This window comes from Eurosta solidaginis, chromosome 1, assembly GCF_040869045.1.
Source record: "Eurosta solidaginis isolate ZX-2024a chromosome 1, ASM4086904v1, whole genome shotgun sequence".
In the NCBI taxonomy this organism is placed as follows: domain Eukaryota; kingdom Metazoa; phylum Arthropoda; class Insecta; order Diptera; family Tephritidae; genus Eurosta; species Eurosta solidaginis.
Genome location: NC_090319.1, coordinates 154973013 through 154987802, shown reverse-complemented (window position 1 = coordinate 154987802; position 14790 = coordinate 154973013). Strand labels below are relative to the sequence as shown.

The window sequence follows — 14790 nt, the reverse complement described above, 5'->3', positions numbered from 1 at the left end:
AGTACAACCGCCAAAGTACGCGTAGTATTTAATGCCTCGAGCCCGAGGGCGAATGGCACTAGCTTAAACGATATTCTCCTCCCAGGCCCAGTTCTACAAGCCGATTTACCCATACTAATCTTACGATGGAGACTATACCGTTTCGTCTTCAATAGCGACATCGAAAAGATGTATCGAAAAATTTGGGTGAACGAAAAGCACACCAAATTTCAAAGAATTGTCCATCGAACATCCCCGAACGAACCTATCAGTTTGTACGAACTAAAGACTGTCACATTTGGTGTAAACTGCGCCCCCTATCTCACGATACGGTCACTTCTGCAATTGGCTGATTATGTACAAAATATCCACCCAATAGCATCAGGTATACTACGAGAGAGTATGTATGAGGACACCGTTTTATCTGGAGGACATACAATAGCGTCAACCAGCAAAGCAAGGAACGAAATTCGCGAAGCATTACACTCAGCTGGCTTTCCATTGCGCAAGTGACATCAAATTGTGAGGAAATTCTTCAGGACATCCCCGAAACGGATTTCCTCAGCGAGGACTTCCTAGCGTTCGAAGAGGCTAGTTCGGTGAAGGCACTGGGAATACGATGGAACGCACACTCAGACATGTTTTACTTCAAAGCACGAGCTTTAGAGAATGGCGAGAACATCACCAAACCCGCCATCCTATTCGCTATAGCCAAACTTTTCGACCCTTTTGGCTGGCTTGCGCCATTTGATCATTGTGGCAAAAATACTCATGCAGAGTATATGGTTAGAAGGCACCGCTTCTCTCTCTATTTTCTGACCTACCAAGGGCTTTACGAGTGCTGTCCTATGTGATGAGATTCTACCGAAGAACTCACCCCGAAAAAAAAAAATCATTCCATGTCATGTCGCACTTAATCCCCGAGATGAAGTTAAGGCCACTACACGACTTTTAATTAAAATCTATCAGAAACAGCATTACAGTTCAGAATATAAAGATTTGAAGGCCGGAAAACCAATTGAAGGGAAAGTGCAATACTCTCACTTAATCCCTCCTTAGACCAAGATAGCATAATTCGGGTAGGAGGGCGACTCGGGGCGTCACAGGATTTAGCTTTTAATGAACGCCAACCAAACCTCCTCCCATACAAATGCAGGTTATCCCGTCTAACAGTCCTAATGTTTCATCAGCAAAGTTTGCATAGGGAAAACCAACTCATGTTACGTCTGATACGCACCCAATACTGGATAAATAAAATAAATAAATGTAAGGCGCGATAACTCCGAACGGCATCTGCAACGCAGATGAGTTTTCACTGAGACCTTTTCATGGCAGAAATACACCCGGAGCGCTTGCCAAACACTGCCGAGGGGCGACCCCGCTTAGAAAAATTGTATTATAATTGAAAAACCTTATTTCTAAAATTTTGATGTTGCTTTGCCCGGGGTGTGAACCCAGGGCATACGGTGTGGTAGGCGGAGCACGCTACCATCACACCACGGTGGCCGCCACTGGATGCCTAATGTAAAAACCATTATTAGGGCAACAATTCACAATTGCAAAGTTTGCACCCTACACCGAAAGCGGGCTCAGACGCAGCTTATGGGTATTCTCCCTCGCGAACGCACGACATTCAGCCGTGCATTCACGAATACTGGAGTCGATTTTGCCCGACCCTTCGAGATCAAAAGTTACCGCGGCAATCCCCCCCCCCCCCTGCCCCTAACGCACTCCAAAACTCAGCTCTCGTTCGCCCGAAACGAGGCCAAACAATAACCTAACGCAGATCCGATATCTGCCACAGAATCTAAGGGCTTTCGGCCCTTTATTTTTTTAATTTCCAACGAATCAACCCAAATTCACCAGACACAAGAAACCCAGCTGCCCCAGAACAAACGTTCGTGAAAATAATCTGAAATGTACCAAGTTAACGAAAGAAATTTAGTCATATTGTCACTAGAATATCCAATGACTCCGCCGAATATAACAAACACGTAATACCCATTCAAGGAAGTCACTATTTCATACGATAAATCTTCAGTAGATGACATGGCCGTGCCAACCAAAGCTATGTGACTATTATTCCATGTATTGTTATCCACCAAAGTAGTTCGGGTTACCATACCCGCTATTAGGCATCCATAATCCCCCCACGATATGATGCGCGCATTATCTGCCGTATTTTTGAGAATAAGTTCAATCAAGCATCCAATCGCAATATAAAATATTTAAATATTCCCAGCATAGCTTTTTGCGGAATTGTCCACTGACAAACGCTAATAATAAAACTTGGCGTTTTAAAAAAAAAAAGTACCTGCCAAAGGCAAGTGTATCTCCATGAATACGCTGTCATAAAAATAACACAAAGCAAAACAGTATTCTAATAGTTCACGTACCAATGTGGTCAGATCATCAGATTCCTTTGATCGTGAAAAACGAAAGTTTAATATAATTAAGGAGGGAAGTAATGATAATGGCTGCTTTATTGAGTTGATTTTTACTCCTCTTATTTGCTTTCCTGCAGTCACACAAATTAGTTTACATTACTTTAATATTTCTTTGTATGGATCTCACACCCAAATATCAGTGGTTATTAGTTGTCTAAACAAACTGAAACTATCAATCGAGTAATTAAATGGGGTTACACTGAAATGACAGTCCTTGGTCGGGAAAAATCCCGAGTCGCTCCGACTGCCTTGGCGAGTAATACCAACGCCCCTAACACCCCTCTCATTATGGTCCACCCCTGTTGAAACTGCAAGTTTCCTTGGACTGCCGTTAGAGGACATTGATGACAATTTGTGATTGGTCGCACCTATTGGATGGGGCGAAGCACTGTTACTACAACAACAACAACAACAACATCAATCGAGTAATCATTAATTTAATACCTTTAGGTGTACCTCTACTGAAACTTTGCTGACCGTTCCACCAGCACGGACGCTTATGACCCTATAAGTCCCCTCTTTTGTCTTATTCAAGGATTCTGGCTAATAAAGTACAAAGGTTACTTATAATTTGGCAAATAAAACTCTCAACTTGGTACTATCGTTAAAATATGGCGTCGAATTCGTCAAACCGGTCAACTTGCGATTTTGTTTCGTGTACCTGACGTCCATCAGTTTATCTTTATGTTAGTTAAAGGGAGATTTGTTTGACGAACGCTTAGCCATACGTATGCCCAACAAACACTTCAAGCTGACACATCTGCTTGGTGACTACCTGCTTGGTATGCATCAGCCACTTGAATGTGAAACTTGTATTACGCTTCCACTCTATAGGCTTCCGACATACGCTCAATATCATATTTGTGAGTGGCCCAAATCCAATTTTTTGTTTAATACAATTTACGTTAATATAACAACAATTTAATTTTACTAAACTGAAAATATAATTACTTTTCCCAGCTGTTGTGATATTTCTGATTATGACTTCCATTTCTTAAGCAATTCAGCGGACTTCTCAGTTTATCTTCAGCGTTTTATTTTTTCTACAACAATAATTATGACCACACCTTATATACCCGCCAAAGGCATCATAAAACTGGACATCTACTTCAGCTTGCTCTTCGGATTGCATAATAAAATGCATTTCTAATAACCCACTCAAATCTGTTTTAATCTTTGTTGCAGCCGCTAATGCTTTATTCGTTAAAGCCATTTCTTTATTACGATAGCCTGCCGAGGTAGTCGCGACAATTGAACAACATAATCATATCACTAGTTTTCGCCACCTCAACGAAGGTCTCTGTGTTTACAATACCCAATGTTTCAATTTTAAAAATGCAATTGCCTTTAAGGTTAAACGTATTTCATCTGCTGTCTTATTTAACTCCTGACAAATATCTGCAAGAGCAGGTCCACGCCCAAATACGACATTTAAGCTTGGACTAAACTCATCAAGATTATAATCGATTACATCTTCCACCTTCGTAGTTTTAATGGAACACTCTGAGTAGATGTCAACTTCGTCTTTGGGGCGCAATACCAGCACGAGTGCTGCACCATGTCCTTTGTAGAACATTTTTCAAAATACATGGTGCGCCTGCTTAGAGACCCAAACATTCCGAAACAATCTTCATGTTGAGGCCAAAGCTTATTGTGTCTACGACATGAAAATCTGCAAAACATGACGCGGTCATATAGAGATTTACGCGTCTCAGTTGAAGAAGGTCAACTGTACAAGCAAATTCATAAACCCATATATGTGTGTACATTAGGGCGGGCCGATTTAAAAATCGCTCATTGCTTTATGAAAATCGTATTCTAGGGATCAAAATAAGAAACTTTGCCGAAGGGACCATGCCTCTAAATCCAATTGTGATGTCCCCCCCTTTGGGTCGAACTTTTGGTAGGGGTTATTTCAATTCTACCTGCTGTGTCTTGTGGTGGCTTAAAAAAACAACACGAGCAATTTTACGATCTGCAATTGTGTCACAGTGATACCTTCATTTTTTAAAACGGTTGAATAAAAAACCCACACAACTATGTTTACGACATGCAAATGCATCACAGTGATGCCTTGGTTTTAAAAGGGGCTTGTAAAAACGCTAATTTCTAATAATTTTTTTTAATTTCTTTTCTATTACTAAGTTAAATTCATTTTTTCATTTACATATGTTCTGACTAAATAAATTTCTAAAGAGAAAAAATAAACTCCAAAAACAAAAAACATAGGCACTTCCAAGTGGGATTTTTCAAAATTTGCCCCTACGACCCAAAGGGGGGACATCAGAATTCGTTTTAGAGGTATGGTTCCTTCGGATCCCTAGAATATGATTTTCACAGAGCAACATATAACTAAAACATATAAATTCACCACATCGGCTCTTCAGCTGAAAAAAGAAAAAAATGCGACAGGGTTGCACGTAACATTTAGCATAATGGTACATGCAGATAGAACCCGTCGTGAAAAGCTTCGGAAATCTGAAAATTCATGTCAGGGAAAGGTTATGAGCTTTCGCACAATGCTAAATGCGTAATTTCGTTGGCTCGTTTACGCTCGGCGTAACTCGCTTTCGTTTGCACTTGATTTTTTATACCTTTCATGAAAATGAAATGGTATATTAATTTCGTCACGAAACCGAAAATTGTAAGTCCTTAAAGGAAAATAGATAGACCCACCATTAAGTATACCGAAATAATCAGGTTGAAGAGCTGAGTTGATTTAGCCATGTCCGTCTGTCCGTCTGTCCGTCTGTCTGTTTGTATGCAAACTAGTCCCTCAATTTTTGAGATATCTTGATAAAATTTGGTGAGCGGGTGTATTTGGGTGTCCGATTAGACATTTGTCGGAACCGACCGGATCGGACCACTATAGCATATATCCTCCATACAACCGATTTTTCAGAAAAAGAGGATTTTTGTAATATCTTACCCAATTTAACAGATTGAAGCTTCAAACTTCACCATATACTTTCGTATATTGTACATATTGTTGCCTGAAAAAATTGATGAGATCGGTCGTATATATAGTATATATCCCCCACAAGCGATTGTTCAGATAAGGAACTTTTCGTAATTACTGCCCCATTTTAAGAGCTAGAGGCTTCAAATTTCAACGAATGCTTAGGTATATAGCATATATTGTTGTCTGAAAAAATCATAAAGATCGGTGGTATATATAGTATATATATGGTGGTATATATAGTATATATATATATATTTTTTTTTGGCAAATTTTAGCCCCATTTTAACAGCTAGAAGCTTCAAATTTCACCGAATACTTACGTATATAGCATATATTGTTGTCTGAAAAAATCATAGAGATCGGTTGTATATATAGTATATATCTCATACAACCGATTGTTCAGATAAGAAACTTTTCGCAATTTCTACCCCATTTTAACAGCTATAAGCTTCAAATTTCACCGATTGCTTACATATATAGCATATATTGTTGTCTTAAAGAATCATAGAGATCGGTTGTATATATAGTATATATCTCATACAACCGATTGTTCAGATAAGAAACTTTTCGCAATTTCTACCCCATTTTAACAGCTAGAAGCTTCAAATTTCACCAAATGCTTACGTATATAGCATATATTGTTGTCTGAAAAAATCATAGAGATCGGTGGTATATATTGTATATATCTCATACAACCGATTGTTTAGATAAGAAACTTTGCGCAATTTCTGCCCCGTTTTAACAGCTAGAAGCTTCAAATTTCACAAAATGCTTACGGATATAGCATATATTGTTGTCTGAAAAAATTATAGAGATCGGTGGTATATATATTATACACTTCATTTTGCCCCTTTTTTACGGCTAGAAGCTTCAAAATTCATCAAATTTCATCAAATAGTTACGTTTACGTCATATATTTTTGAAATACGTGATTCGTAGTCATAGTTTTTACATGCAGACCACAAAAAACGTGAAGCTTTGCATCCTCACACAGATTACCTACCTATTTTTATACCTCTCATGAATTAATTTCGTCACGGAAACGAAAATTGTAAGTCCTTAAAGGAAAATAGATAGACCCACCAAAATCGTAATTACTGCCCTATTTTAAGAGCTAGTGGCTTCAAATTTCAGCGAATGCTTACGTATATAGCATATATTGTTGTCTGAAAAAATCATAAAGATCGGTGGTATATATAGTATATATATGGTGGTATATACAGTATATATATATAGTATATATATATATATTTTCGCAAATTTTAGCCCCATTTTAACAGCTAGAAGCTTCAAATTTCACCGAATATTTACTTATATAGCATATATTGTTGTCTGAAAAAATCATAGAGATCGGTTGTATATATAGTATATATCTCATACAACCGATTGTTCAGATAAGAAACTTTTCGCAATTTCTACCCCATTTTAACAGCTAGAAGCTTCAAATTTCACCAACTGCTTACGTGTATAGCATATATTGATGTCTGAAAAAATCATTGAGATCGGTGGTATACATAGTATATATCTCATACAACCGATTGTTCAAATAAGAAACTTTGCGCAATTTCTGCCCCGTTTTAACAGTTAGAAGCTTCAAATTTCACAAAATGCTTTCGTATATAGCATATATTGTTGTCTGAAAAAATCATAGAGATCGGTGGTATATATATTATATACTTCATATAAACTGTCATATTGACCCCTTTTTTACGGCTAGAAGCTTCAAGATTCATCAAATTTCATCAAATAGTTACGTTTACGTCATATATTTTTGAAATACGTGATTCGTAGCCATAGTTTTTACATGCAGACCACAAAAAACGTGAAGCATTGCATCCTCACACAGATTACCTACCTATTTTTATACTCAGTTGAGCAGAGCTCACAGAGTATATTAAGTTTGATTGGATAACGGTTGGTTGTACATATATAAAGGAATCGAGATAGATATAGACTTCCATATATCAAAATAATCAGGATCGAAAAAAAATTTGATTGAGCCATGTCCGTCCGTCCGTCCGTCCGTCCGTTAACACGATAACTTGAGGAAATTTTGAGGTATCTTGATGAAATTTGGTATGTAGGTTCCTGAGCACTCATCTCAGATCGCTATTTAAAATGAACGATATCGGACTATAACCACGCCCACTTTTTCGATATCGAAAATTTCGAAAAACCGAAAAAGTGCGATAATTCATTACAAAAGACCGATAAAGCGACGAAACTTGGTAGATAAGTTGAACTTATGACGCAAAATAGAAAATTAGTAAAATTTTGGACAATGGGCGTGGCACCGCCCACTTTTAAAAGAAGATAATTTAAAAATTTGCAAGCTGTAATTTGGCATTCGTTGAAGATATCATGATGAAATTTGGCAGGAACGTTACTCTTATTACTATATGTACGCATAATAAAAATTAGCAAAATCGGAGAAGGACCACGCCCACTTTTAAAAAAAATTTTTTTAAAGTAAAATTTAAAAAAAAAATTTAATATCTTTACAGTATATAAGTAAATTATGTCAAGATTCAACTCCAGTAATGATATGGTGCAACAAAATACAAAAATAAAAGACAATTTAAAAATGGGCGTGGCTCCGCCCTTTTTCATTTAATTTGTCTAGGATAATTTTAACGCCATAAGTCGAACAAAAATTAACCAATCCTTTTGAAATTTGGTAGGGGCATAGATTTTATGGCGTTAGCTGTTTTCTGTGAAAATGGGCGAAATCGGTTGATGTCACGCCCAGTTCTTATACACAGTCGTCCGTCTGTCCTTCCGCATGGCCGTTAACACGATAACTTGAGCAAAAATCGATATATCTTTACTAAACTCAGTTCACGTACTTATCTGAACTCACTTTATCTTGGTATGAAAAATGAACGAAATTCGACTATGACCACGCCCACTTTTTCGATATCGAAAATTACGAAAAATGAAAAAAATGCCATAATTCTATACCAAATACGAAAAAAGGGATGAAATATGGTAAGGTAATTGGATTGTTTTATTGACGCGAAATATAACTTTAGAAAAAACTTTATAAAATGGTTGTGACACCTACCATATTAAGTAGAAGAAAATGAAAAAGTTCTGCAGGGCGAAATAAAAAACCCTTAAAATCTTGGCAGGTATTACATATATAAATAAATTAGCGGTATCCAACAGATGATGTTCTGGGTCACCCTGGTCCACAAATTGGTCGATATCTGGAAAACGCCTTCACATATACAACTACCACCACTCCCTTTTAAAACTCTCATTAATACCTTTAATTTGATACCCATATCGTACAAACTCATTCTAGAGTCACCCCTGGTCCAACTTTATGGCGATATTTCGAAAAGGCGAACACCTATAGAACGAAGGCCCACTCCCTTTTAAAAATACTAATTTTCATTTGATACCCATATCGTACAAACAAAGTCTAGAGTCACCCCTGGTCCACCTTTATTGCGATACCTCGAAAATGCATCCACCTATAGAACTAAGGCCCACGCCCTTTTAAAATAATCACTAACACCTTTCATTTGATACCCATATCATACAAACAAATTCTAAAGTCACCCCTGGTCCACCTTTATGGCGATATCTCGAAAAGGCGAACACCTATAAAACGAAGGCCCACTCCCTTTTAAAAATACTCATTAACACCTTTCATTTGATACCCATATCGTACAAACAAAGTCTAGAGTCACCCCTGGTCCACCTTTATTGCGATACCTCGAAAATGCATCCACCTATAGAACTAAGGCCCACTCCCTCTTAAAATACTCATTAACTCCTTTCGTTTGATACCCATATTGCACAAACGAATTCTAGAGTCACCCCTGGCCCACCTTTATGGCGATATCTCGAAACGGCGTCCACCTATAGAACTAAGGCCCACTCCCTTTTAAAATACTCGTTAACACCTTTCGTTTGATGCCCATATTGTGCAAACAAATTCTAGGGTCACCCCTGGTCCACCTTTATGGCGATATCTCGAAACGGCGTCCACCTATGGAACTAAGGATTACTCCCTTTTAAAATGCTCATTAACACCTTTCATTTGATACCCATATCGTACAAACGCATTCTAGAGTCACCCCTGGTCCATCTTTACGGCGATATCTCGAAAAGGCGTCCATCTATAGAACTTAGGTCCACGCCCTTTTAAAATACTCATTAATACCTTTCATTTGATACCCATATCGTACAAACGCATTCTAGAGTCAACCCTGATCCACCTTTATGGCTATATCCCTAAATGGCGTCCACCTATAGAACTATGGCCCACTCCCTCATAAAATACTCTTTAATGCCTTTCATTTGATACACATGTCATACAAACACATTCCAGGGTTTCCCTCGGTTCATTTTCCTACATGGTTATTTTCCCTTATGTTGTCACCATAGCTCTCAACTGAGTATGTAATGTTCGGTTACACCCGAACTTAACCTTCCTTACTTGTTTATTTTATATTTATCTTAAAAATCGTTTAGATATGTTCAAATTTCACCAAATGCTTACGTGTATAGCATATATTGTTGTCTGAGAAAATCATAGATACCGGTGGTATATATAGTATATATCCCATACAACCGATTGTTCAGATAAGAAACTTTGCGCAATTTCTTCCCCATTTTAACAGTTATAAGCTTCAAATTTCACCGATTGCTTACGTATATAGTATGTATTGTTGTGTCAAAAAATCAGATCGGTGATATATATAATATATATATGATGGTATATATAGTATATATATATAGTATATATATATTTTTTTTACGATTTCGGCCCCATTTTAACAGCTAGAAGCTTCAAATTTCACCAACTGCTTACGTGTATAGCATATATTGATGTCTGAAAAAATCATTGAGATCGGTGGTACACATAGTATATATCTCATACAACCGATTGTTCAGATAAGAAACTTTGCGCAATTTCTGCCCCGTTTTAACAGTTAGAAGCTTCAAATTTCACAAAATGCTTACGTATATAGCATATATTGTTGTCTGAAAAAATCATAGAGATCGGTCGTATATATATTATATACTTCATATAAACTGTCATTTTGACCCCTTTTTTACGGCTAGAATCTTCAAAATTTATCAAATTTCATCAAATAGTTACGTTTTCGTCATATATTTTTGAAATACGTGATTCGTAGTCATAGTTTTTACACGCAGACCACAAAAAACCTGAAACTTTGCATCCTCACACAAAGTACCTACCTGTTTTTATACCTTTCATGAAAATGAAATGGTATATTAATTTCGTCACGAAACCGAAAATTGTAAGTCCTTAAAGGAAAATAGATAGACCCACCATTAAGTATACCGAAATAATCAGGTTGAAGAGCTGAGTTGATTTAGCCATGTCCGTCTGTCCGTCTGTCCGTCTGTCTGTTTGTATGCAAACTAGTCCCTCAATTTTTGAGATATCTTGATAAAATTTGGTGAGCGGGTGTATTTGGGTGTCCGATTAGACATTTGTCGGAACCGACCGGATCGGACCACTATAGCATATATCCTCCATACAACCGATTTTTCAGAAAAAGAGGATTTTTGTAATATCTTACCCAATTTAACAGATTGAAGCTTCAAACTTCACCATATACTTTCGTATATTGCACATATTGTTGCCTGAAAAAATTGATGGGATCGGTCGTATATATAGTATATATCCCCCACAACCGATTGTTCAGATAAGGAACTTTTCGTAATTACTGCCCCATTTTAAGAGCTAGAGGCTTCAAATTTCAACGAATGCTTAGGTATATAGCATATATTGTTGTCTGAAAAAATCATAAAGATCGGTGGTATATATAGTATATATATGGTGGTATATATAGTATATATATATATATATATTTTTGGCAAATTTTAGCCCCATTTTAACAGCTAGAAGCTTCAAATTTCACCGAATACTTACGTATATAGCATATATTGTTGTCTGAAAAAATCATAGAGATCGGTTGTATATATAGTATATATCTCATACAACCGATTGTTCAGATAAGAAACTTTTCGCAATTTCTACCCCATTTTAACAGCTATAAGCTTCAAATTTCACCGATTGCTTACGTATATAGCATATATTGTTGTCTTAAAGAATCATAGAGAACGGTTGTATATATAGTATATATCTCATACAACCGATTGTTCAGATAAGAAACTTTTCGCAATTTCTACCCCATTTTAACAGCTAGAAGCTTCAAATTTCACCAAATGCTTACGTATATAGCATATATTGTTGTCTGAAAAAATTATAGAGATCGGTGGTATATATAGTATATATCTCATACAACCGATTGTTCAGATAAGAAACTTTGCGCAATTTCTGCCCCGTTTTAACAGCTAGAAGCTTCAAATTTCACAAAATGCTTACGGATATAGCATATATTGTTGTCTGAAAAAATTATAGAGATCGGTGGTATATATATTATACACTTCATACAAACTGTCATTTTTGCCCCTTTTTTACGGCTAGAAGCTTCAAAATTCATCAAATTTCATCAAATAGTTACGTTTACGTCATATATTTTTGAAATACGTGATTCGTAGTCATAGTTTTTACATGCAGACCACAAAAAACGTGAAGCTTTGCATCCTCACACAGATTACCTACCTATTTTTATACCTCTCATGAATTAATTTCGTCACGGAAACGAAAATTGTAAGTCCTTAAAGGAAAATAGATAGACCCACCAAAATCGTAATTACTGCCCTATTTTAAGAGCTAGTGGCTTCAAATTTCAGCGAATGCTTACGTATATAGCATATATTGTTGTCTGAAAAAATCATAAAGATCGGTGGTATTTATAGTATATATATGGTGGTATATATAGTATATATATATAGTATATATATATATATATATTTTCGCAAATTTTAGCCCCATTTTAACAGCTAGAAGCTTCAAATTTCACCGAATATTTACTTATATAGCATATATTGTTGTCTGAAAAAATCATAGAGATCGGTTGTATATATAGTATATATCTCATACAACCGATTGTTCAGATAAGAAACTTTTCGCAATTTCTACCCCATTTTAACAGCTATAAGCTTCAAATTTCACTGATTGCTTACGTATATAGCATGTATTGTTGTCTGAAAAAATCATAGAGATCGGTTGTATATATAGTATATTTCTCATACAACCGATTGTTCAGATAAGAAACTTTTCGCAATTTCTACCCCATTTTAACAGCTAGAAGCTTCAGATTTCACCAACTGCTTACGTGTATAGCATATATTGATGTCTGAAAAAATCATTGAGATCGGTGGTATACATAGTATATATCTCATACAACCGATTGTTCAAATAAGAAACTTTGCGCAATTTCTGCCCCGTTTTAACAGTTAGAAGCTTCAAATTTCACAAAATGCTTTCGTATATAGCATATATTGTTGTCTGAAAAAATCATAGAGATCGGTGGTATATATATTATATACTTCATATAAACTGTCATATTGACCCCTTTTTTACGGCTAGAAGCTTCAAGATTCATCAAATTTCATCAAATAGTTACGTTTACGTCATATATTTTTGAAATACGTGATTCGTAGCCATAGTTTTTACATGCAGACCACAAAAAACGTGAAGCATTGCATCCTCAAACAGATTACCTACCTATTTTTATACTCAGTTGAGCAGAGCTCACAGAGTATATTAAGTTTGATGGGATAACGGTTGGTTGTACATATATAAAGGAATCGAGATTGATATAGACTTCCATATATCAAAATAATCAGGATCGAAAAAAAATTTGATTGAGCCATGTCCGTCCGTCCGTCCGTTAACACGATAACTTGAGTAAATTTTGAGGTATCTTGATGAAATTTGGTATGTAGGTTCCTGAACACTCATTTCAGATCGCTATTTAAAATGAACGATATCGGACTATAACCACGCCCACTTTTTCGATATCGAAAATTTCGAAAAACGGAAAAAGTGCGATAATTCATTACAAAAGACCGATAAAGCGACGAAACTTGGTAGATAAGTTGAACTTATGACGCAAAATAGAAAATTAGTAAAATATTGGACAATGGGCGTGGCACCGCCCACTTTTAAAAGAAGGTAATTTAAAACTTTTGCAAGCTGTAATTTGGCATTCGTTGAAGATATCATGATGAAATTTGGCAGGAACGTTACTCTTATTACTATATGTACGCATAATAAAAATTAGCAAAATCGGAGAAGGACCACGCCCACTTTTAAAAAAAAATTTTTTTAAAGTATAATTTTAACAAAAAATTTAATATCTTTACAGTATATAAGTAAATTATGTCAAGATGTAACTCCAGTAATGATATGGTGCAACAAAATACAAAAATAAAAGAAAATTTAAAAATGGGCGTGGCTCCGCCCTTTTTCATTTAATTTGTCTAGGATACTTTTAACGCCATAAGTCGAACAAAAATTAACCAATCCTTTTGAAATTTGGTAGGGGCATAGATTTTATGGCGTTAACTGTTTTCTGTGAAAATGGGCGAAATCGGTAGATGTCACGCCCAGTTTTTATACACAGTCGTCCGTCTGTCCTTCCGCATGGCCGTTAACACGATAACTTGAGCAAAAATCGATATATCTTTACTAAACTCAGTTCACGTACTTATCTGAACTCACTTTATCTTGGTATGAAAAATGAACGAAATCCGACTATGACCACGCCCACTTTTTCGATATCGAAAATTACGAAAAATGAAAAAAATGCCATAATTCTATACCAAATACGAAAAAAGGTATGAAATATGGTAAGTTAATTGGATTGTTTTATTGACGCGAAATATAACTTTAGAAAAAACTTTATAAAATGGTTGTGACACCTACCATATTAAGTAGAAGAAAATGAAAAAGTTCTGCAGGGCGAAATAAAAAACCCTTAAAATCTTGGCAGGTATTACATATATAAATAAATTATCGGTATCCAACAGATGATGTTCTGGGACACCCTGGTCCACAAATTGGTCGATATCTGGAAAACGCCTTCACATATACAACTACCACCACTCCCTTTTAAAACTCTCATTAATACCTTTAATTTGATACCCATATCGTACAAACTCATTCTAGAGTCACCCCTGATCCAACTTTATGGCGATATTTCGAAAAGGCGAACACCTATAGAACGAAGGCCCACTCCCTTTTAAAAATACTCATTTTCATTTGATACCCATATCGCACAAACAAAGTCTAGAGTCACCCCTGGTCCAGAAAGGCCCACTCCCTCTTAAAATACTCATTAACTCCTTTCGTTTGATACCCATATTGCACAAACGAATTCTAGAGTCACCCCTGGTCCACCTTTATGGCGATATCTCGAAAAGGGGTCCACCTATAGAACTAAGCCCCACGCCCTTTTAAAATAATCATTAACACCTTTCATTTGATACCCATATCATACAAAC

The 14790-nt window shown here is 36.2% G+C and overlaps 1 protein-coding gene and 1 pseudogene across 6 annotated transcripts in view; both read right to left on the bottom strand.

The window, feature by feature from the left end:
• stac (C2 and C2B_Munc13-like domain-containing protein staccato) overlaps positions 1 to 14790 on the bottom strand; it is a 2073982-nt gene that overhangs the window by 1621737 nt on the left and 437455 nt on the right. The window lies entirely within an intron of this gene.
• On the bottom strand, positions 3495 to 4195 carry LOC137238676 (uncharacterized; annotated as a pseudogene).